Source organism: Microcebus murinus, chromosome 2 (assembly GCF_040939455.1).
Source record: "Microcebus murinus isolate Inina chromosome 2, M.murinus_Inina_mat1.0, whole genome shotgun sequence".
In the NCBI taxonomy this organism is placed as follows: domain Eukaryota; kingdom Metazoa; phylum Chordata; class Mammalia; order Primates; family Cheirogaleidae; genus Microcebus; species Microcebus murinus.
In genome coordinates, this window is record NC_134105.1 from 65,456,082 (window position 1) to 65,481,884 (window position 25,803).

Genomic DNA, 25,803 nt, shown 5'->3' on the forward strand with positions numbered 1-25,803 from the left:
TTTTGTTTTGCATATTGTGTTATTTATGAGTATTTTTCCAGTGAATGCTCAAAATCAGCTTCAAGTTGGTATCATTACTATGATTTTACAGAGGAAGTGATGACTATCTAGAGAGGTTAAGTAACTTGCTTTGTATCACACAGATAGTTAGCAGCAGGGCTGGAGAGTGAACTCCAGAAAATCTGAGTTCAGAATCTTGGAGCTTAAAAAGCATCTTACCATATCTGATAACCTAGTTATAATTTAGTAACATGGCTAGTGGCATGAAACTTTAATGAGCCAAAGTAAAAAATAATCTATCTCCCCTTGTGCTTAATCCCTTTTTATACTATTTTTACTTTCTTAGCCTATGGGATTATTAGCCTTATGGGCTAACCTGAGAACTTGTCATGTTTGACTTGTGTATTTGGTGTCTAGCATGCCTGGTGGTTGCAGACATGCAATGGTGCATTTCTGTCATCTAGAGCTATTATAAGGACTAATCAAAGACTAGGGCATTGACATTCATCAGGGCAAGCTGAGCACAGCATAAATGACTTTTAGGTCTGGGGTAGATTCTGGAGTCTATATATGCTAAAACAGTTCCTGAATTTTGTGGCACTTTGCCTAGTTCCTGTCATTCCTGCCTTGAACAGCTATAGTATCCTATTTTTGTCACAAAGTTGAGAGGGGAAAAATCTCCTTTTCTTAGTAGTGAAGTTTTAAACCAAGTACCTGAGTAATAATCTTGACATTTTTTTCCAACTGGAATGAAAAACTGACTGAGCCCCAAGAGACTGAGAAGCCAATTTGAGAAAGGAAGGTTAGAGGACAGAAGCCGAGAAATTCATGATTTCTGAAATGAAAAGGGTAGGGATAGGCAAACAGAATACCTCTCCACTCTAATGAGTGTGTAAACTAGAATGGAGTTTAAGATAATTACAATTAACATTAATATCATCAAACAATAAAGAGAAGAATTATAGGTAAAATAATATTTAATGACTGACCAAGTGAAAAAATGTCAGGATTATTACTCAAGTACTTGGTCTAAAACTTCACTCCTAAGAACAAAAGATTTTTTAGAGTATATTGTTTGAAAGGGGACTAAAAACAACAGAATCAAAAATAAAAACAAACTTCAAGAGAAGACCTGAGGGTAGATTTTCTGAACTATGGCATTGGGTAAAATGTGGTAGAAGCTTTTAGTGACCTATGGTACAATGTGTTATAGGGTTTAGAAATTGTGTTTGTGGCCTTCCAATGTCATGCAACCATTAAACCCAAGGTGTCAATCTCTAGGATTAATTTCTGATCACCAAAGAACACAAACTCCCTGGACTAAAACTCAGCAAAGACAAAGTCTGTCCTTTGGAAGATCATGTAAGCCTTTACACTGTAACAAACATTCCAGAGAGGCAGATACTTTCCTACCAATTTCTCAGATTGAATAGTAAATTGAGGTTCAGGATTATAGCTTATTGAAAAACCGGGCACGCCTTGTTCTAGAGGCTCCAGTGGAATTATATCTTATAGATCTTTTAAAACACTAGATACCAATGACTTTCATCCACTAATCAAGGGGCTTGATCTGGAGGAACAGTGCTAAATTAACAAGATGTTTTGTAGGGAAATTTATTGTTCTGGATCTATCTTAGTGTAATTCTTTGGCCAACATTATCTTCACTTGTAAGTGAATTTACAGAGTCATGAATGTAAAATTGATTATTCATGGGGAAGAAAAAGTCTGTTTTCTTTTAAAATAAATATCTAAAGTTTGTACTATAAATAGAATTTCTACTTTCTAGAAAGATTTGTTACCATTTAAAAAAAATCCTAAATCATTAATTTATATTTGTTTTAATTCTGTTTTGACCCTAGGTTTAGTAATTGTATTTAATGCTATGAAGAAATTATCATATTAAATGGGGGAATTTGTCATTTGAAATAGATCAGGATAACATAGGTGCAACATATTTTGCAAAAAGGTAAATGTACTCAAGGGCTTCTGAATGATTATATACACATTTCTCTAAGTTTCCTCTCAGAAGCCCAGCAAAAGAAAAGAAAAAAATTTAAAAACAAACACATGAGAAATATACAGGAGAGAAGGCAATAGTAGATAATGGGTTTTGGGTATATAGAGGATGGAATCTGACTTGGGCAATGTGAGAAAGGTATAAACTAGGCACCTATAGAAGAGGGTACTGAAGAAAAGGGATTAAATTTACTCTGTGAAATTCCAGAAAAAAGGCACCAGCCACCTTGGGTGGCATGAAAAAGGCCTGGAATGAATACAAGGAAGGAATCTATATGCAGGACAGTTAAACTCCCTGGTTCACCTTTTCAATGGCTCAGCCTGATAACTCTGATTTTTCACTTTCAGCCCCACTCTTCTGACCCTTGCCCTCACTGGGCCAATCTGTAACTCTCCTCAGGAGAGTTCAACTTCTTTAGCAATTGAACTAGAAGGTACTCCAAATGGAGTTGGGGGTAGGGTCACATTCAGTGCTAAAAATAGGATGACTGATTGGATTGACATCTCCATGTTGAAAGGTAGGATAGTCAGCTCTCTGTCTCCTCTTCCAGAATGCAGAGAGTTGGGGGATGCTTTTTCCCACTCCTTTCCTTTTACCCTCTCTCTCAACCCCAGGTAGGAGGCTGAGGAGCTTTTCTCTGGAAAAAAACCCAAAAAAAACAGAATGGCCCTAAAGGGATTAAAAATAACTTTAAATCTTGAAATTGATAGCATCTTCCACAAAAACTTTGCTTGTCACTAAATCGCTCTACAATAAGTTTCAACAGTTAACAAGTCCAATACTTATAGACAGAACTTCCATACTGTTTTAAATACTTTATTCTTAAACATATTAAAATTGACAGGTATGGTCAACAGCTAATGAAAGAAAGCCTCTGTCATGAAAGAGAAAAGACCAAAATAATCTGAAAAGTAGAAATTCTTAGGAAACAAAAACAATAAAGGAAGCAGAGAAACACTTTGAGGAAGTCGCCATCATGATATTCTCCAAGATATACCAAAGAACAAATACTAATTCATGAAGAAATAGAAAATCTGAATAGACCAATAGTAAATAAGAAGATTGAATCAGCAATAAAAAGTCTCCCATCAAAGAAATCCTCAGGACCAGATAGCTTCACTGCTGAATTCTTCCAAACATTTCAAGAACTAACACCAATCTTTCTCAAACTCTTCCAAAAAACTGAAGAGGGAATCTTCCAAACTCATTTTATGAGACTAGCATTACCAAATAACAAAGCCAAACAAGGACACTAGAAGAAAAGAAAATTACACACTTCTATCACTGTCAAAATAGATGCAAAAATGATCTAGAAAACACTAGCAAACCAAATTCAATATAACATTAAAAGGATCATTCACCATGACCAAATGGAGTTAATCTCAGGGATGCAAGGATGCTTCAACTTGTATAAATCAGTAGATGTAATGTATCACATTAACAGAATAAAGGAACAAAACCAATATTATCATTTCAATAGATGCAGAAAAAGTATTTGACAAAATACAACATCCTTTCATGATAAAAAAAAAAAAAACTCTAAAAAAATTAGGTATAGAAGGACTATACCTCAACACAAAAAAGCCATATATGACAAACCCACAGCTAACATCATACTGAACAGGGAAAAACTGAGAACTTTCTCTTTAAGATCTGGAATAAGACAAGAATACCTATATTATCCACTTTTATTCAATGTAGTGCTAGAAATCCTAGACACAGCAATTGGGCAAGAGGAAAAAATAAAAGACATACAATTTGGAAAAGAAGTTAAAGTGTCCTTGTTTTGTGAAGACAGACTCTTCTGTGTAGAAAACCCTAAAGAGTCTACCCAAATCTGTTAGAACTAATAAATTTAATAAAATTTCAGATTTTCAGTAAACTTTCAGTCAACATATAAAAATCAGAAATGTTTCTATAAACTAACAAAAACTATGTGAAAAAAAATCCCATTCCCATTAGCTATAAAAAATAATAAAATACTTAGGAATAAATTTAACCAAGGACATGAAAGATTTATACACTGAAAACCATAATAGACCAATGAAAGAAACAGAAGAATACACAAATAAATGGAAAGATATCTTGTGTTCATGGATCAGAAGAATTAATATTGTTAAAACGACCATACTACCCAAAGCTAACTACAGATTCAATGCAACCTCTATAAAAATGTCAATGACATTCTTCATAGAAATATTAATAGAATAAACAATCCTGAAATTTGTGTGGAACTACAAAAGATCCTGAAGGAATCTTAGCAAAATGGGCAAAGCTGAAGGCATAAAGACTATCTGATTCCAAAATAGACTACAAAGCTGTTGTAATAAAAAAGCATAATACGAACATAAAAACAGACACATAGACCAGTGGGATAGAATAAAGAACCCAGAAATAAACCCATGCGTTTACAGTCAATTGACTTTTGACAAAGGTGCCAAGAGAACACAATGAGGATAGTCTGTGTCAATAAATAGTGTTTGAACAACTGGGTATCCACAGTGGAAGAATGAAATTAGACTCATCTCATACCATAATACAAAAATCAACTCAAAATGGTTTAAAGATTTAAATGTAAGACTCAACACTATTAACACATTAGAAGAAAACATAGGAGGAATGCTCCATATCATTGGTCTTGGCAATGATTTTTTTAGATATGAATCCCAAAGCACAGGCAACAAAAGCAAAAATAGATAAATGACATCTAACTAAAAAGCTTCTGCACAGCCAAGGAAACAATCAACAGAGTAAAGAGACAATCTATAAAATGGGAGAAAATACTTGCAAACCACAAATCTGATAAGGTGCCAATATCCAAAATATATAAGGAACTCAAACAATTCAACAGTAAGAAACAAATAAACTGATTAAACAATGGGCAAAGAATCTGAATAGATCTGAATAAATCTGTTTATCAAAAGAAGACATACAAATGGCCAATAAGTATATGAAAAAATCCTCAACATTACTAATCATCAGAGAAATACAAATTAAAACCACAATGAATTACCACCTCATACCTGTTAAAATGGTTATTATAAAAAAGATGAAAGAAAAGAAGTGTTGGAGAGGATTTAGAGAAAAGGGAACTCTTGTACACTGTTGGTAGAAATGTAAATTGGCACAGCCATTAAGAAAAACAGTATGAAGATTCCTCAGAAAGTGAAAAATATAACTTCCATATGATTCAGCAATCGCACTACTGGATATATATCCAGAGGAAATGAAATCAGTATCTTGAAGAGACATCTGTACTTGCATGTTTATTGCAGCACTATTCACAATAGTCAAGATATGAAATCAACCTATGTATCCATCAATAAATAAATAAATAAAATGTGGCATATATACACAATGGGATACTATTCAGCCTTAAAAAGAAGGAAATCCTATAACATGGATGAACCTTGAGGACATTATGTTAAGTAAAATAAGCTAGGTACAGAAGACAAATATGGCATGATCTCATTTACATGTGAAATCAAAAAGAGTTGAACTGATATAAGTCAATAGTAGAATGGTGATTACCAGGGGCTGTGAGGCAGGGGTTGGGGAAATATTGGTCAAAAGATATAAAATTTCAGTTAGATTGAAGGAATAAGTTCAAGAGATTTGTTGTACAACATGGTGACTACAGTTAATAACAATGTATTGTAGTCTTGAAAATTGCCAAAAGAGTAAATTTAAAATTTTCTCATCACAAAAAGGATAAGTATATGAGCTAACACATATGTTAATTAGTTCAATTAAGCCAGTCCACAATGTATACATATATAAAACAATGTGCTGTACTTGATAAAAAAAAATATTTTTTGTCAATTAAAAATTAATTAATTAAAAATCCCCCAGAGATATTGCATCTATGAAGCAAAAAAGGATTCTAAAAACAGAAACAATAAAAGAAAAGGAAAGAGGTTTTTGATATAAACAATTAAAATAAAAATTTAATAGGATATATAGATAAAGTTAAGGACATCTCTCTGGAATTAGAACAAAAAGATTGAGATGGACAGTAGAAGAGAGAGGGTAAAAAAAACTAAGAAAATAAAAATTTTCTTCAATTGTGCAAATCCTACAAATAGTTTCAGAAAGAGAGGAAACAGAAGAGAGAAAATAATTATCAAAAAGTTTCTTTTTAAAAATTATTTCATCATATTATGGGGGTACAAATATTGTTAAGGTAACATATATTGCCTTTGCCATCCCTCCCCCCCTGCAGAGTCAGAGCTTCTAGTGTGTCCATGCTCCAGGTGGTGCACATCACACTCATTACATAAGTATACACCCATCCCCTTCTCTCCCCTCCCACCCACCCGACACTCAATAAATGTTTCTTTTTTTTTTTTTTTTTTGACATTTTGGTTACATTTTATACCTTTGCCTCTCCCAAAGAAGGGTTATAGGTATGCCCTTATCCTTCAAAATGCTCACCACATCCTTAAGATGTGGGTCTATCCTCCCCTTCCCAATCCCTGGTGAACACTACCACTATTTGAGCACCATAGTTTTAATCAGTCAGTACCAATTTGATGGAACTTGTAAAGATATGTCTCCATGTTGAAAGGGTCAACAGAGTGTGCCCAGCAATGACCATAAATAAATGTATGAGAATATGAATATCACTTAGGATACAGCTTTGCCTGCTGTTACAAAGGCCAAATGAATAGTGGCTGAAATAAGATGAAAGTTCATTTCTCTCTCATATATCATCTCTCTCATGTATTTTATTACTTCATGGTAATAAAATACATGAGAGAGAGCTCCTTTTATCTTGTTATTCTGCCATTTTTTATAACATGGCTCTCTCTTGGTTTGAGATGGCTGCTTTGTTCCTCCCATCACATCCATGTTACAGCCAGCAGGAAGGGGAGAGAGGGAAAGTGAGCCATCTCCCTTTCTTTTCAGGGCTTGCTCCAAAAGCTCTACATAATTTCTTCTCACATTCAGTTGGTCACATGCTCACCCCAGCTATGTGGGAAGCTGAGAATTGTAATCTTTAGTTTGGGCTGCTATGTGCTTAGTTAAATCTTGGAGCTCTTATCATGAAAGAAAGAAGGGAAGATGCTGGATATTGGGAAGACGTTAGCAGCTTCTGCCATATCTAGAGATAAAGAAAAGAAGTTAGAATCTTATGTAGAGAAACAAACAAATAAACAACAACTAATTACACACAAAGGACTAGGGAAAAAATAGTATTTGATTCCTCAATAACAATATTTTATGCTATTATAGAAGGCAATGAAATAATCCTTTCAATGTATGGAAGGAAAATAATTTCCATTTTGTATAAAGAGAAATAAACTAATAACCAAGTGTGGGGTTGAAATGAAGACATTTTCAAATCTGTAAATTCTCAGAAACAAGTTGTCCTTCCATGTATTCTTTCCTAGAAATACACTAAGGACTGTGCTTCAGCACAGTGATAGACTAAAATTTTAAAAAGTAAGTCATCAGATTTCAAAAGCAAGGAAATTCAACACAAAAGACTTACAAAGTGAAATCTCAGTTGAACAGGAGCTCTGGAGAGAAGTAAGTCCAGATTGGAGTAGGTATGAAGACAGGATTTTATTTTAAGCCTTAGGTGGATAGAACTTGAGTTATAATGTAAAAGGAGTTTTTACTACCGATGGAAATGGAAAGGAGTTTGGCAGGAATGAGAATGGAGTTAGAACATGTCTAGATTCTTCAAGGACACAGTACTTCATAGAAAGGCAGGTGGGAAGAGGGCAGGAAGACAGAAGCCACAGCAAGGCTGAGTGAAAAATGTAAAGCAGAGATGATTGTTTTGGAATCCCAGAAAGAGATATCAGGGCCTTGACTATCCCATAATTTCCTTCAAATGGAGGGTAACGCAGAACAGTCCATCATTTTCCATGCTTCCCTTTGGGGGGTGCCGTCCAGCACTACCTTTATTTAAGATTTAGTCAGCAGGGGAATGTCCTGAGTCCCTGGAGTGAATGGCTCAGCTCTCCAGGAGCAATCATGGCACTTACCTTCATAAAGAGAACAGACCCCACATAGAGTCTGAGAGAAATGTATGTGCGTGTGTGTGTGCGCGCCTGTGTGTGTGTGTTTGTGTGTGTGTGTGATGTGCATGTACATAGTTTTGGGACCATAAATATTGGTTAATGAATGAGAAGGAGCATAGAAGAAATGCTAAAGAGAAGGATCTAGAAAGATATACTGGGTATGAGAGAAAATAGATGACATTGGCAGGGCAACATGTCCAGGTTTTGATATTTTTTTTATTTTACGATAAAGTACAAATTGTGATTATGATGTTGCATTTTTACAACATTAGGCAAAAAAACCACTGTTATTGCTTGACATTTGACCCAAGAACTGAATAAAATTAAGCTCAGACCTGCCTAGATTCAACTCTTCAGAAGATAATTTTCAATTCCTGTTACATGTATGCTAATTAGTTGAGAAAGTGTTTCTATTTCAATGTGGATTAATGGTTTGTAAAAAATGACATAAATTATCCTTCATAGGATTTAAGAAAGACAATATTCTAAGATGGAAGGAAAAGTTTTGTTCCAGGTATAAAACATAGGCACTAAAAAGCTGGAATATAAGCCAGAAAAAAATTGACCTGAGCATCAAAAAAATAAGATTCTTTGGAAAGGTTAAATACCAACAGGCAATATTAGGACTGTCCACTGAAGTACACAATTTACCAATGAGATATTGGAGAGAATAGAATTTCAGCTAATAACTCATAGCCTGGGATAAGATCCTAATCATATATGCCAGAATGTGAGAAGAAAAAAAGTAATTATAGAGTTTTCCTCTCAGTGGAGACTAAGGAACCCTAAGGATTTTATGAGAAGTCTACTTTAGTGAGATATTTTTCTCGGACTAAAAAGCTTTCAACTCAAACCCTGTTGAGATTTGTTCATTGGTAGTTGTTAAGCTTTCAATATATTTTGACAACAGAATATAATAATAATTATTGTACTGTACGTTCCTGTAGCATCTTCAACCAGGATATGCAGACAGGAGGGAAGAGAAGCAATCATTTTGTGTATTTTATTAACTCATTCATTATACGAGGTGACATTGTTTATATCAAGATTGTATAATAGTCTATTCTAAAGTGTGAATTTTTTTCATAAAACAGCATGAGTGTATCATGCCAAAGTAATATGGATGTGAAAGAATATCCATCGTAGAATAATAAAGGAAGGATAAAATCATTTTGCAAAATGAGACACAAAAATGCATTTGCTGAAGTAGCTGCCAGTGGGCTGTCTGCTAAAAGAACTAATACTGTACATAGGAGTCAGGTTAGAGACACTTGTATCATGGTAAAGGTGGCATTTCAGCCTTGAGGGTGGTATGCCACGGGCACTACAGCGTGCATGGAGAAGTGCGCTTTTGAATATATTAGCTCTGCCTCTAGTTTTGGATTCTAATTCCAGCTCCTTCACCGTGCCATCCTGATCATCCCTTACACTCTACCTCTCTGGGCTAGAATGAAACCAGAGTTTCCTCATCTGTGAAAGGAGGGGTTGGATAAAATCTTCTCCCAGTTTCAAAATATCATCATATTATGGTTTGAACTAGAAGAGAGGCACAGTTAATAACTACAGCTCTGAGGATTGACTGCTGCTGCTGATCAATTCCGAGAGGTCAGTCTCTAGCTAACAGGAAACTCTATGGAAAACGCTTACAAATGGTTGTGTATAGGATTTTCCAGAAGGAAAAAGTGACTCACAGTGTCTCTCACTGCTGACTGTATGGAGATAATGGGGAGGATTTGAATCAATCAGCTAACCTTGGCAGTGTTCTCCTGCGAGGAGGTCATTCAGAAAGCTCTTCCTGGATTAAAGAAACAGGAAGGAGGGGATCTTGTGGTGAAGGAAGCTGAGTGAGGGAGGGAGAAACAGAGTGCAAAGCGTGTGCAAATGTGTATATATGTACGTCCACATGCAGGCAGCCATGTTCCTGTGTACATGTGTGCATCCCATGTCCCCACTGAGAGACAAAGAGGTTTAAGTAATCTACGGTTCCTTTGCTTTCCTAATATTGCTTAGAAGTTTCACTTGAATATTCAAACTTGAAAAAAGTTTAAGATTTCTTTCTGGTGAAGCAGAGATGGAGGTAAAAGTTTCCTATTGATTTCAGGCTATTGTTATCATTTCAGGATCTTGAAAATTCCTGGCTTTTAAGCATAAAGTTTTAAATCTGTAAACCTTTATAAAAAGTTATGTCTCTGTATTCTTTCTACCTGCATTGGGCAGGTAAAATATGAAATTAAAATAATGATATAGAAAAATATCTTTTAAAAATTATGGCCTATAAAAATGGACCAAATCAGGTGGAAAATTTAACTACTCGGCAATGAATTGGTAAGAGATACACTGAATTTGAGGTTTGTAAGTAAGTTTGAAGGAAGAGGTACAGAGTTTAAGAGTTTATCACATAGACTTTAGAATCATATAAATACAGTTTGAAATCTCTTACTACCCCCTTACCAAGTGTTTGACCTTGAGCTATTAAAGTTTTAAGCCATAATTCTCTGATATGGAAAAAGAAGATTATATTTCCTATCTCCTAGTGTTGTGAAAATTGAAAGAGTTTGTGTATGGAATACTCTCAACACAATGCCTGGAATATAGTGCCTGTTAGATGGTCATTACAAACTTTTAAACACTTATTCTCACAAGGAGATGCTCAAGAAGCATTTGTCTTATTATTTCCTATAGTCATAGGTTCAAGGAACCAAAAATGCCATGTTTGTTATTGGCAAGACTAACTGCAACTTCACAAAAGTTATTAGTCCGTTACTAACCTGCCAACGAACACATCATCGTGCTTTCTTCTGTGGAGTTGTCTGGGAATGAAAAGACTTTGTACTTGAGGAAGCTGCTAAAAGTTATAGAATGAGGAAGTGCAAGGAGAGGTCACAGTGGGGAGGCTTTGACAAGGAGCAGGCCTGAGTGGGAGGTGGGTGTCTTAAGAGGTAGTAGAAGCAGAGACGTGGGAGTATGTAAACATGATCCATCACACAGCACCAGCTCAAGACTAGTTCTTCCTCCCTCCCTCCCTCCCTCCCTCCCTCCCTCCCTCCCTCCCTCCCTCCCTCCCTCCCTCCCTTCCTCCCTCCCTCCCTTCCTTCCTTCCTTCCTTCCTTCCTCCCTCCCCCCCTCCCTCCCTCCGTTCCTTCCTCATGTCCTTTCTTGCCCCTTCCTTCCTTTCTCACCTCCTTTCAGCCTCTCTTCCTTCCTTCTCCTCCCTTCTCCTCGTTTCCCTTCTCTTCTACCTCCTTTTCTTTCCATTCCTCCTGCCCCGTTCCATTTACTGCCATCTTTCAGGAGATCATTTCAATTGGAAAGTGACAAGAAAAACAGGCTGAGTATGTCTTATGTGGTGTAGGCATTTTCAAGATTTATGTGCATTTTCAAGCTGTTTTCTGTAAAACTTTAGGTTTCTGTGAGATGCTTCTAGAGTTTTCACATTTAATTTAAAAATAATCTTCATTTGTTTTAAAATCTGTAACCAAAACTAAACAAAAACAAAAGCAAAAACAACACTCCCCCTCCCAAAGGCCAACAACAACACTGAAATCTGATATTTGCCAAGTTTTAGCACTTTAGTATCTATCAAGCATAACCTGTGCTCTGGGTCCAACTTACTTCTGTGCAGATTTTGGGCTGTGGCTCTTTTTGTTTATTTGTGCATTATATGACCTTTCCACAGATGTGTAATTGGTTAGAAAGGAGGGGGTTTTGCTCTGGTCTTTCTTTGAATTCATGCCTGCACATGTCTGCTCATGTAAAATTATACAAGTGAGTTCACCAGTTCAGCACATGTGTACTGTGCTCAATTAAATGCCAGGCAAAGCTCAGGCACATCTGTTCGGCTCATGCTCTTATCATGGCTTATTAGACAATTGTGCAATAACAAGTGAACTCTACACAGTGCATCATGACCATATTGTACTAAAGATAGTGTCAGATGTTACTTGCCTAAATTAAATATGCACATAAGTATAATTGTTAAAATTGAGGTGAAATAATTGCTGTTCAAACTAGAAATAGATCACTAATTAAAATCAGGAAGTTTCAAAGGAAAATAAAATTTTATAGTAGGTATAAAAATAATCAGGATCAGATGACACAAGTCAAGTTATACGGCCCCAATGATAATGCTTTCTACACAAAGTCCTCATTGTGTTTGGGAAATTAAAATTTGCAAAATTCTTTGTTCTGGGTATTCCGATAAGTTCTGAGTTTCTAAAATAAAATCTTGACCATAAAAATATATCTCCAAGAATGTTAGTGCTATTTGAACTACTTAATGTTTTTGAAAAAGTGTGCTTAAAAATGTAAATCTGCCCATAAAAAAGTATTTATAGCACCATTTGAAGTTATCATGTTGTAAGTAAGGGAAAAGCACAAGATATCAGGAAAATACTCATTCAACCCTATGCTATTGATTTTGCAACAGTCATGGTAGATGAGCAAGCAATGAACCCACACTATTGCCATTATTTTAAAATACTATGTGAAAAGGACATTAAGAAGCTCCTTATGAAGAATAGTTTATTTCAAAAAGTGAAATTACATGAAACCATTACAATTCAACCTTTTCAAGTTATGAATAGTGTGCATTACACCAACTTGTTGGTTTTTGTAAGATGTGACAATGCAAGTAAATATAAAGGGTATATATTACTGGAATCATTTAAGCATATACAACAAAAAATGTTTAAGCTTTATGCTAATTTTTAAAATACGACATGAAATAAATTATAAAAAATGTATGGGTGTTGAAATCAGCATTGAGGAAGCAATGGCTGGAAAAACTATAGGAGTTGTGATTCATATAGGAGCAGTTGCCAAAATGAGTTCAAATAATTGTTGTATGTTGTGTAGACAAACACTCACTATTAAGAAGATTAATGAGCATCTTGCAGAACAGTGGTTTTGTGATAGGAATTGCCAATTTTTTAAGGTGTACTTTTTTTTTTATTTCAGCACAGAATTTTTAGCATTATTTGTGGTTATAGAGATGATAAATTCCAAAATTCAATTTTTAATTGAGGTTAGTTGGTTCTGCCAAGGCCAAGTCCTGATACAAATCTTTCAAATAAGACAAGAAATATGTAATTTTTTTCTGTCTGGTAAAATAGCACCGTTAACAAAACCTCTCTTATAACATGGCTATGCTTGCTTTCATCTCTTGGTGACATTTTTAATAAGCTGAAGGAACTCAATATGACAATGCTAGCCTGCCATATTAATCACATTTACAACTGCATATAAAGTGTTAGCAATAAAATAGAAACTTAAAGTTTGGATTCAATATGTAGAATAAAATAAATATGATTCTTATGAGACAGTGAATATGTGATAGAAATGGGTATTGAGATATATGAGATTCTTTAATGACATTATTGAATATCTCATAATATTTCAAGATATGCACATTTACATACATATCAATAAAGATTTACATTTATTGAGAAAACTGTTCATCAAATGTAATTGCGAGATATTTCTAGTTATTCAAATTGCAAATAAAAATTTTGTACTACTCTTCTTCCAAGTTTCTGAGTGTGTTTAATTGAAGACTTTGAGATTGAGAAGCAAAATGTTAAAAAAATTAACTCGTCATTTGTGTAAATCAGGATTTTCTCTATCCTATACAATCAAAGCAAATGCAGAAATAAATTGTATATTTACCCTGAAATCAGATTACTACCATCAGTCATAGCACCTGGCTTTGAAGTTTCATGTACAGTATAATATTCTTATTTTCTTATTGAGTAACTTTTTGAGTGTATATTGGGAGTTCAAATTTATAAAGTAAATTCTTACTGAAACATAGATTTGTATGTTTTTTATTGTAGTGTCTACCCAAGATTTTATTTTATTTCATTGCATTTAACTTTTTTCTTTCTTTTCACTTTTCTTTTTGAAAGAGATAAGGTCTCACTGTGTTGCACAGGCTGGTGTGCAGTGGCACGATCACATCTCACTGTAGCCTCCAACTCCTGGGCTCAAGTGATCCTCCCTCCTCAGCCTCCCAAAGTGCTAGGATTACAGGCATGATTACACCATGCCAAACCTCTTCTCACTTGTCTGATTATGCAGTCTTTCATTTATATTCATTGAACAGCTATTATGTGCCAGTAATGTTCTAGGTTCTGAGGATTTAAGGGTGAACACACCTGATTACATGAAGCTTATGTTCCTTTAGTAAAAATATAAAATTGTTGTTAACTTTTTGAAAATGATGGTCTTGTAGTTTCATTTCTACAACAAGGAGGATATAGACTGAATCTGCAAATTCTTCTTTTCCTAGAGATTCTTGGCAATAGAGCAGGCCTTCTGGAGAAATTTGGAGCTGAACAGTGAGCAGACTTTAGAATTAAGGCAGAAGGAACACTGGATATATTTGGTTTGGAATGAGTTGCCCAGAACTTAACCTTAAAAGTCTGGGGTTGACTGTAGGGGGCCAAGAAAAAGAGAACAAAAAAACACAAAGAAACAAAAAAAAAATCCAAAACACATATAATAGCTGCAGATTATAGTAGTTTAAAAGTTCTAAACATGACTTAAAAATCAATCAATATTTATTAACCATCAGTACATTTCTATCTACTCTATGAAAAATTATAAAAGAAATGCTAGATATTGTCATAATCTTTAAGAAGTTTGACAGCTAACTCTAAACAAAACTAGCCATCTAAAGATAAATCTAAAATGAGACTGAGGTAAAGCAAAAAATTGTATTTTGTGTTTTCTTGTACTTTTTTGAGTGAAAATTCAAGGAAGGAGTGTCAAAGAAATATCTATATATTATGAAGCAGTTCAGGAACATGGCTGAGGATGGATGTAGTCAGAAACTACTGTGACACAACATAGGACATGATAGAGCCATAAAATAATGAAAGACTGTGTGTGTGTGTATGTGTGTGTAGGTACTAGCATAACTTCCCTGGTCGTACAATTAAAGATTGTAAACATCTAAGATAGGGATTAGGAGATTTTGCTTAAGAGTCGTATAGAAAATATTTTAGGCTTTGTGAGCCATGTGATTTCTCTTGGAACTACTGAACTGTGCCCTGGTAGCACAAAAGTAGCCTTAGACAATATATAAATGAATAGGTGTGGCTTATTTCAAAAGAACTTTATATTTATAAAGTCAAGCAGCAGGCTGGCTTTGGCTCACGGGCCATAGATTGCCATCCCCTATTCTAGGAGATGCCTCAGATGCGGACATTTCCAACATGTTGCAAGACACTTGTGAGAGTGTGCAGAGGCCATGAGAACTGGTGGAGCACAAGGAGTGGCCTCAAGACAGAGAGGCCATTGATTTTAGGGGATGGTGACTAGAAATTAGTGGCTGGGTCCAGCACACAATCTTCCAAAATGTCAGAGTGTGTCTCACTCATCAAAGACCAGAGCAGGCAGCTAGTCAGAGCAAAAGGGTCCAAAGGACACTGGGGTAGCTGTGGTCTCCTTTAGCTATAGGGCCTTGAAGTCATGTAAGCCTGGTCAATCCATTCCTGCTGCTATAACAAAATGCCTGAGAATGAGTAATTTATGAAGAATACAAATTTATTTCTCACAGTTCTAGAGGCTGTGAAGTCCAAGATCAAAGTGCCATAAGATTCAGTGACTGGTGAGGGCCGGGTCTCTGCTTCCAAGATTGTGCCTTTAGCACTGTGTCCTCACATGGAGGAAGGTGGAAAGGCAAAAGGGGGAAGCACTGTGTAGCCTCTTTATTTATTTATTTTTTTTTAATTTTTTTTTTTTTGAGACAGAGTCTCGCTTTGTTCCCCAGGCTAAAGTGAGTGCCGTGGCGTCAGCCTAGCTCACAGCAACCTCAAACTCCTGGGCTCAAGCAATCCTCCTGCCTCAGCCTCCCGAGTAGCTGGGACTATAGGCATGCGCCACCATGCCCGGCTAATTTTATATATATATATTAGTTAGCCAATTAATTTCTTTCTATTTATAGTAGAGATGGGGTCTCGCTCTTGCTCAGGCTGGTTTCGAACTCCTGACCTCGAGCAATCCGCCCGCCTCGGCCTCCCAGAGTGCTAGGATTACAGGCGTGAGCCACCATGCCCGGCCTGTGTAGCCTCTTTAAATAGGCATCAATGCCATTCAAGAAAGTGGAACCCTCATGACTGAATCACCTCCTACAGGCCCCACCTCTTAATACTATCACACTGATGGTGATTGAGTTTCAACATATGAATTTTAGGAGGCACATTCAGACAGTAGCAACCTTCTGGCCATTGTACACCCAGGCATCATCTTGGCAAGAAGCAGAGGGAGAGGAGGTGAGCTGAAAAACTTAGCATTTACCGAACAGACTAAGCTACCCAAATGGCCTCAGACTGAGTTTACTGGATTGCATTATATTTATGGTTCCCTCCTCCCAGCAGGGAGTGGGTAATGGAGACAAGTTAGTGGCTTATGAGAAAGTTGATATAAGTAGTAAAAAAATAAAGAATCTCTTCTCTTCACATGTCTGTGTGCATGTTAGTGAATTGTTAATGTTTTTTTTTTTTTTTCTTTTTTTGAGACAGAGTCTCACTTTGTTGCCCAGGCTAGAGTGAGTGCCGGTGTTTCAGCCTAGCTCACAGCAACCTCAATCTCCTGGGCTCAAGTGATCCTCCTGCCTCAGCCTCCTGAGTAGCTGGGACTACAGGCATGTACCACCATGCCCAGCTAATTTTTTGTATATACATTTTTAGTTGGTCAATTAATTTCTTTCTATTTATAGTAGAGACGGGGTCTTGCTCGTGCTCAGGCTGGTTTTGAACTGCTGCCTGAAAACGATCCTCCCACCTCGGCCTCCCAGAGTGCTAGGATTACAGGCGTGAGCCACCACGCCCGGCTGCGAATTGTTAATCTTACTGGTAGTATTTCAGTGTTGAAAACTCTGTTCCCTTTGATAGATATGGCCATGTTGATTTTTACTTTACTCTCAGTCCCAACCAATATTTTGATACTTTTGGAGGAATGGCATGAAAGAGGGAGGAGGATTAGAAATATCTTTTACTCATTGCAAACAGCCAACAATACTTTGATGAGCTTTTACTTTCTATCTTTAGTATTACAAATAGCTTCTTTTTAATATTCCAGATATAAAATTCTAATGTTTAACCCAATTTTCAAAAACTCACATGCCTCCCTTGACTCTGATTTTGATGCTCACCTGTAAGAGATATTTAGTCCTTCCTCCCCGACCAACTCTTCTCTAACCTGTTTGCTGAGTCTTCGCTACTCTCAGATAGTTAAGAATCACTGAACTATCCATATACTACTCAGGTAAGGGCAAGTGATACTGCATAGTAGAAAAAGAATTTTTTTGCAGAGAATATACTTCTATTTAAATAAATCATTAATGTGTTGAGAAATAGTTTAATTCCTGTTATGGGTTGAATTGTGATGCTCTGCACCCCCCAATATGTTGAAATCCTAATTTGAAGTACCTCTAAACATGACCTTATATGGAGATAGGGTCTTTGAGAATGATCAAGTTAATATCAATAGGGTGGGTCCTAATCCAATATGACTAGTATCCTTATAGAAAGAGGATATTTGGACACAGAGATGATAAGTACAGAGGGAAGACAATGTGAAGACACAGAAAACGCCATCTACAAGCCAAGAAATGCCTGAGAACATCAGGAGCCAGGAGAGCAGCCGAGAGCAGATCCTGCCTCACAGCCCTCAGAAGGAACCAACCCCGATAATAATTAGATTTTGGACTTAACGGATCGACAGCCATGAAACAATACATTTCTTTTTATAAGTCACTTAGGTCAATGTTTTTCATTGAACATTGTTTTCATTCAGAAGTTTAAGAGCCAAGGCTTCCAGTGAGCATGTATGATTAAGGTTTCACCTTAACTTACAAAATTCCTAGATAGCCCTTGCCAAACATCTTACTGAATATCCTGAACTAATTCTACATATTTCTATCTCTGCTTCTGGATAAAAATTCATTTTTAATGGCACTCTCAAGCAAGTGTAAGTATACATAAGTCACAATTGAAAGTATCATCAAATGCCTTCTGCTTTTTTTAGAGTTCTGGATCCTGGATCTGACTTTTCTATGCTGGGGCCCAAAGCCTTGGAAACATGCCTCAAAGTAATGAAGGGAACTCCCAACTCTGATACTTTTTTTCCCCTCTATTAAATTCTTAGCATTTTTCCCTGAAGCCATAAGACAAAGATTGTGTCTTCAGAGTAAAAGAGAAATACAGAGTGGGTAATTATCCTGCTAATTTTAAGGGTATAATTTTAGGCCCCAGGGCGGATACTTTTTATTGGAATTATCCAGTTAGGCTGGGTAGAGAAAGCCAAAGAAAACACAAGTGTGACAGACTTTCGTTCGGTTCCAAATCTGTGGCTTCTGCCCTTTCAGAGAGTGGTTTGAGCTTTGAAGATGAATTCCTCGCATTGCCAGGTATTCCATTAGTGGACAAGGATATTTTTGTGCTGTTCTCTAGCATGCATGCAATGGTGTTGTGTAAGCTGTACCAGAGGGAACAAGGCGTGATTAAAAACATTTGTGGCTCATCGTTAAATATAGAAATCATTATAATTGGATTAATTTAGGAAATACACAGTGATGCCTGAGTTTCCCCTTGAGAGCCAAATGTACATTAAGAGCTGAATTTTCAAAAAGTACGGAGTTGACTTTCTCTCATAAAAAAATATGGATTCATAATTCAAATCCCCTTAATCCCAGGCTGCACTAAAGAAAGCATAACATCTACATGCCATGTTGGGTGATAATTTTACTTGAGTCAAATACGTCTTCTTTTGAAATTCTAATTTTAGATTCCTGCAGGCAAATCTAGCATTGCTCCCTGGAAATGTGGTCCTAGAGGCACAACTGGACCTTTGAAAATGCCACTGGAAGCAGTTACCTCAATCCTAGGAGAAGAAAGGAGAGTGGCTGATGCAGGAAATTTAAGTGATGGAATAGTCATATAACAAAATACTTTCAACATATCTTTTGTTATGTAATGTTACCCATGACATGCCTATCAGTGATATTGTCAGAGGCTGTAATTGAAAAGATATATTAATTATTATCAGTCACCTTCATCACTCTTAAAGCTGGTGGAGTGATGCCTTCATAAAATGATGACATAGATGTTGACTGGTGTGCAGGAGGCTGCGGAGATAAAATTTTTTTTGCAGCAGGTTTGGATTTAGATTGGATTTCCTTTTAGCGCCATTCTTGAATTGCTGGACAGAAGAACTGCTGGAGATGAAAAGTCCAGCTTTCCTCTCTTCTCCTCCCTCATTTTTCTCTGCTCTGGGAAAAGAAAAATGAAGAACACATTGTGTTTAACAAGCCCAGTGGCCTGGCCTGGGGGCACCCGTGCGGTGCGGGTTTTGGATCTGCAGCCAGATTCCCTCTTCAGCTGCCTCCTCCGGCCTCCCGCCCACTCTCCCATTCTGCATGTCAGGACAAAATAAGTTGTGATCAATTAGGGCAGCTCCAAGCCTGCCCCCTCGTTTTCACTGTCTCCTCCTTTACAAACTGCAATTTTGTAGAGACAAGGAGTGGGTTGTTACAAGAAAGTAATAGATTTCCCACAAGTTGGAAAAGGCTTTTTGATATTCAGCTGTTGTTTTTAATTGAAATTGGGACAGTATGTGCAGAATAAAACTTGGTTATTTTCAACTTCATTCTTTTCCCAAGAATTTGAGATAGTCCCTGGAATTATAATAAACCACCATACACCCTGTTTTAGGTCAGAGTCCATTTGACAAAGGTGGGGGTCAAAATATTTCTTTCCAGACAGTAGCAACAGTGGGGTGTCAGTGCTGCTGTGAATATCTCCCTGGGGTATTTGGAAATGATTCCAGCAGGATGGGGTGGGAAGTGAAGTGGTGCTGGGAGGAAGGACTCCTACACTGAGGAATGGGGTAAGGTGGTGGGAAACGTCTGGAACTTTCCTTTAGCAGATCCTTTCTATTTAAGTATATGTAGACTTTCTAGAACCACATTTATTCCATTATCTTCTGATCACTCCTGGTAATTTTCAATTACTGAAAACTCAATGAATAGATGTGGAGATAAGTGTTCATTTTTATTGTATGAAACAAGCAAGACTGGAGGCAAAAAAGAAAAAAGCAACCAACAGTTGGCTAGGACTAGCTCTTGAGGAAGATCTGATCTTGATCAGATATTATCTGAATTCCCACTCTTGGCAGTTTTTTTTTTTTTTTTGGTCAAACTTCATAGCTTAGGTTGTTAATCGAATTATAAGTATATTATATCATCAAAATTTGATCTTCAATAGTTCGGGCTCTTTTGAATTATTTATCAAAATTATACTTAAAATTACAGATTCATTTATTTTGAAGGTGTTATTTTTATACTGAAGTCTGTTTTTGCAAATGTTGGAAATTCATAGATATCTATCTCAGTAATCATTTTTCTGTCCCCAAGTGATCTCTGCATAGAAGTACCATTTTTCTGACATGTTTTTCTCTTTTCTTCTCTCTCATTTTATCCACACCCACACACAAGCACATATTGCCTAAAGTAATTATAATGTTTTCCTGATTTTAGCCTATAGATTTGAAAATGCTTTCCTCCTTGTCTATCTCACTGCAAAATATTTTAGTGCTAAAATTCACGATTTATATCAGAGAAAGGAGAATGAGATTTTCCCAGGTATTTGGTATTGGGAGGGTTTTGGGGTTTTTTTGTAGAGTTGTTAAATTTCCTAGTGAAATCTGTTGAGTATAACTAAAAATATTAATCCACTCCAATCTTTCGTGTCTTCCAAAGGAATTTAAAAAGTAATTCTGTTCTTTAAAACTCCAGAACATTAAATGTTATAACTCTTATTTAAACGTGCACTGTAAAACTCAAGGAATTGAAAAATTGAGTTGCCTAAGCTATTTTGTTAAAACTCACTTCCCCACATGAATACCTCTTCCCTACCCCCCCATTATACTATTGCCATTTATGGACTAATTTCTGCCAACACACAATTTCCGTTCGGTGTATATAACATGCCATTTGAAAAACTTGGAGTGATCAGAATCAGCTGATTATAAAGATTCATACATCTTTCACCCTCAGTTCATGGTTTTACAATATCACTGATTTTTCATCTTCAAATTACATTATGGTCGTTCAAAGGGGCCAAGAGGGGGTATAGTGTAATGGTTAACAAAATGGATTTTGAGATCTGAAGGACCAATTTAGAAATACTGGTCAGTTAATTTTAGGCAAATTACTTAATGTCTCTCTTCCTTCATTTTCTCATCTATAAAAATGAAGATAATGATAGTATCAATCTTGTCATAAGGATTAAGTGAGATATTATAAAGAAAGTGTATCATGCATAATAAGTACACTAAATGTTGAGATATTAATATGTTGGTTTATCACTAAAAAGCTGCCAGAGATTCTGTCCAAAAATAGAAATTTCTTTGTTGGACATATTATTTTATTTTCCCAGTGTAACTGATTATTTTAGAACTACCACACTAAATTATTCCACAGTTAGTCCTCATTTCTGATATTGATGTTTTCCAATAGTAATGTAGAAATCACAATTTATCACAGCATGTGCACAAAGATAATTGCATTAAAAGGAACATGAAAGGTCTGTAAGGGAATATACATAGGTAGGCTGCACATGTGGTTTTTTTCTTTTTAATTTGTAGATTCTAAATTCAAATTCCACAATTAGTGTCTCATGCTCTGAACTGGTTGAGCAGGGACTTCGGAGACTGTCTTGTGTCATGAGTGTGCAATAAGCTATCCTCCTGGCAGTGGGAGGGGACTCTAGGACAGTGGAAGGTACATTGGGATTAGTTACCCTATCTCAGGAAGTTTTTGGACAAGTGATTTAATCCCACGGAGCTTTAGTTTCTACATATATAGATAGGGTAATAATACCATACTTACTTCATGATGTTGTTAGAATGTAATGAGATAATATATGTAAAATTGGTCCGAACCATACTTGGCATCAATTAGAAATTATCCAGTATTAGTTAAATCTAATCGTAAAACTCCACTGGGTCTATTGGTGAATTGCCTTATCTAAGATTTCACCAGTGAGAAGTTAAGTGTGTGCTTAGCTTTGTGTAAATACTTTGCAGCTTTTCTTTTTTGACACTCAGATTTGACTGGTGTCATTTCTGTGGACATGGACCTGCTTTAGACAAAGGATATTCATATCTGGAGTAGCCACATAGAGAGCGCCTGTGCTAGGATTCTCTGCCACTTCCTCTGCCATTGTCAGTCGGCATGCAGATCTGTCTGGAAGATGTGGGGAAAGAATTTAACCCAGTAGGAATTGCTCTGCCATGCTGGATGAATTAAAATACATTTAATGTAATTTAACAAATTTCATCAACTCTATGATGCCTTTGACTATAAATAGATATTTAAAAAAAAAATCTGGATTTCAGAAAATGTGCCATGAAATATGATAAATATCAACCTTCCAGTGTTCATTTTCTTTGGGGGCTGAAAATGCTTTGTGATTCAAGTTCCTTCTTCCCTCCTCATCACCAGCCTAATGGGCTGATTGGCACTTACAAGGATGAGAAGACTTAGGAAACAAGCTTTGACAAATATATTAGGATGCCTTTGTTGGCAGAGCCAAAAAAAAAATTCACATAATTTCTAAGGCAGCCATTTTAATGTTACATTAAGATAATTTTACTTTTTAAAAAGGTGTAATATTATTATCTTCTTTTAAATATAACTGAATGAGGATGGAATGTAGCAAGTAATAATTGATGTTATGTGTTTGATAAAAATAGACATAGTGTTTATATCTAAAATCTTTATGATCATAATGAGTTATTTTACTATATAGTTATTTTGAGTGTTATATTATTACTTGTTATGTTACCATTAGGATCATTCTTTTTAAATAATTTTAATGAAACATATAGTGAATTTAACATATATGTTATCTTGTAACCAATCTCAAAATATGTTTGGAAGTATATATATTTTTAGCAGATAAGTTTTATATGGATGAAAAATGCATACATTATACAAAATCTGGGTCTTCGGTCTTACCATTGCTTATTGGCTCCAGATCTGCCAGTTCTTAATATGGGAGTTTCTTTTTACTTCTTGATGAAAATCTAAGCTGTGAATAATTTGGTCCTCATCTAACTTTCTGCCTACATCTATAAATTTTAAGTGGCCAATGGACCTGACATATTAGCTTCATTCTGGAAAACAAATGCATAGGGAATTAATTTTTTGTAGAATTATAGTTTATTAAAAATAATTGTAAGAGAAAATATATAACCATATTATCCCTTTTACTCTAGGGATATATATATACACACACATTAATATATGTATGTGCATGTGCATACATATAACAGATCTATATGTGACATCCTTTCTCAAAAATTTAACAACTATTTTCAGAAAAACAAAATATTAAAATCACTCTGATATGGATGCATGCTATAAGATGGGTATTAAGGTATGGCATACTGAACCTAGGATAGGCTTCAACTGAGAGACATCTAGTATAAAATCCTAATTCTGCTGTGAAATAGCTATGACCTTAGATAAGTCACTTGATCTTTCTGAATTTCAGTTTTCTCATGCATGAAAAATTAGTAAATACATTCTTTACAAATGAGTTGAGAAGTTGGTTAAGGGAAATTATGTGAAAATAATTAACTCCATGTCTCAGACTAAACGCTCAAAAAATTATTTTTGCTTCATTCTCTCTATAAACCAGCATTGTGCATTGATTACCATGTAAAAGCATGTTTATGTATGCAAAAATGCAAGTGCACATACTACAGTTTTCTAGTTAAAAACACCAAACAGCAATCCCATGTTCATCATATGGGGCTTCCGTGCCCCTCTCATGTTCCATGTCTCCATCAGCAGGAGTGAAGCAGAGACCCCAGATTCCTACCCATCACTCCTGTCTCACCACCAGTATCTGCTCTGAGACTCAGGGATCGAGCCTTGTTATGGTTTTTGTTTCTTATTTTATTTATCCTCATAAAAAAGCCCCAGAATCCCAGACCATCCCTCATCTCCTGCACTTTAATAATCATATATTGGTTCAGAAAATCCTGCTGCAGGACCCTCTGGACATCATAGACAATTGTCCACAACATCCTCTGCATGCTCAACATCTTCCCTGAACAATCTCCCCACTTTCTTGCTCTAACTGGAAACTTGGGTCTGGACATTGCTACCTCTGCAACCCTCTCTAGTGGGTGTTAATTTTTTGCCACTTCACTTATATACCTGTGCCAGAGATAGGGTAGGTGTCCACAGTGTTCCTCGTTGACTGTTTATAGTCCATCTTTTCACCTTTCTCCATAAATCCTCCCAGTTTTGAATAAATTGTCAACTCTCCTTTTACCACCACCCTCTTTGTTGCCGTCACCACCAAACCCTGGGTCACTCCATCACTTGAAGATTTTGCTACTGGCTCATTGCTTCTTAATACAATAGTGTCATTACTCTCAGTGATTGTAGTATTCTTGGAGCTGATCCTTCCCACATGGCAGCCTCTCTGTTCCTTGACCTCTTCCTCCAATGATAATGTCTCCCACCTGACTGCAGCCATTCATTCACTTCCAGAATCACACCTCAAACCTTCTCGTTACCAAAAGCCTTTTCATTATCCCAATTCCATATATCCCACTTAATGACCTCCACCTGTTCTTTTTTCAGTTCAATCCTTCTAGTGGTGAACTCCAACAATCTTTAATACCACTAGAATGTAGATCAATGAATTCTTCTGTTTTCACTGTCCTTTACACATCTCATGTTTCACTTCCCTCCCTAGATAGCTTAAATTTCATATTCAATTGGTAAAGTCATCTCCTATCATTCATTTTCAACTTTCTCACTTAAGTATGAAAGGGTTGGTCTGGTAGGCTTGGAGAGACGTGTTGCTCAAATCCACCTTTGAAAACCAACTTGTCCAGCAGTGAGGAGTATGGTTAGTGGTCAGCCTCTAGCTTTTAGCACCTCTGGGTCTGCTGTTAACTCCTTAGAGTGGTCCCAGCCAATGATTGAATAAGACACTCGCACCAAGGTGTAGCCATTTCTGCCCAATGCAGGGCTTCTCTAATGGGCTCCTGTTCCACTAGTGGAGTTTGTCAGTCTGCATTATTGTCTGCTGTCTGCTGGCTCCCTCTTTCTAATCTTGCTTCCTCTACTTTTATTTCAGAGGCATACCTCCCCAAATAAACCCTTTTTTTTTCTTTTTTTTGAGATGGGGCCTCACTCTGTCACCTGGGCTAGAGTGTAGTGATGTCATCATAGCTCACTGCAACCTCAAACTCCTGGGCTCAAGTGATCCTCCCCACCTCAGCCTCCCAAAGTGCTAGGATTACAGGCATGAGCCCCCACACCTAGCCCAATAAATCTTTTATACTTCCAATTCCAACTCGATAGCTGGCAGAGGTGGCAAAGCTACAACCTTGCCTATTTTGAACCTACATCATTGGTCTGGTCTCACTTTAAATTTATGATCAAGTCAATTAAGTTAGCTCTTTGTGCTGCCAAACAATCACTCTAAATTTTCTTAGTTTATTTACTATCTGACTCTCCTAGACCATTATTTCATATCCTCTATTTTTCTCTGACCATCTATATATTGATAACTCTCAATGTTTAGGCAAGACTTCATTCCTAAACTCCAGACTCTTTTTTATCTAATGGTCCACCCATCATCCCTATTGGAATGTTTAACAGGTGCCTCAAATAGGCCCCAAATAGAGCTGATTTACCCCACCATCCTGCTCTAAACCTGCTG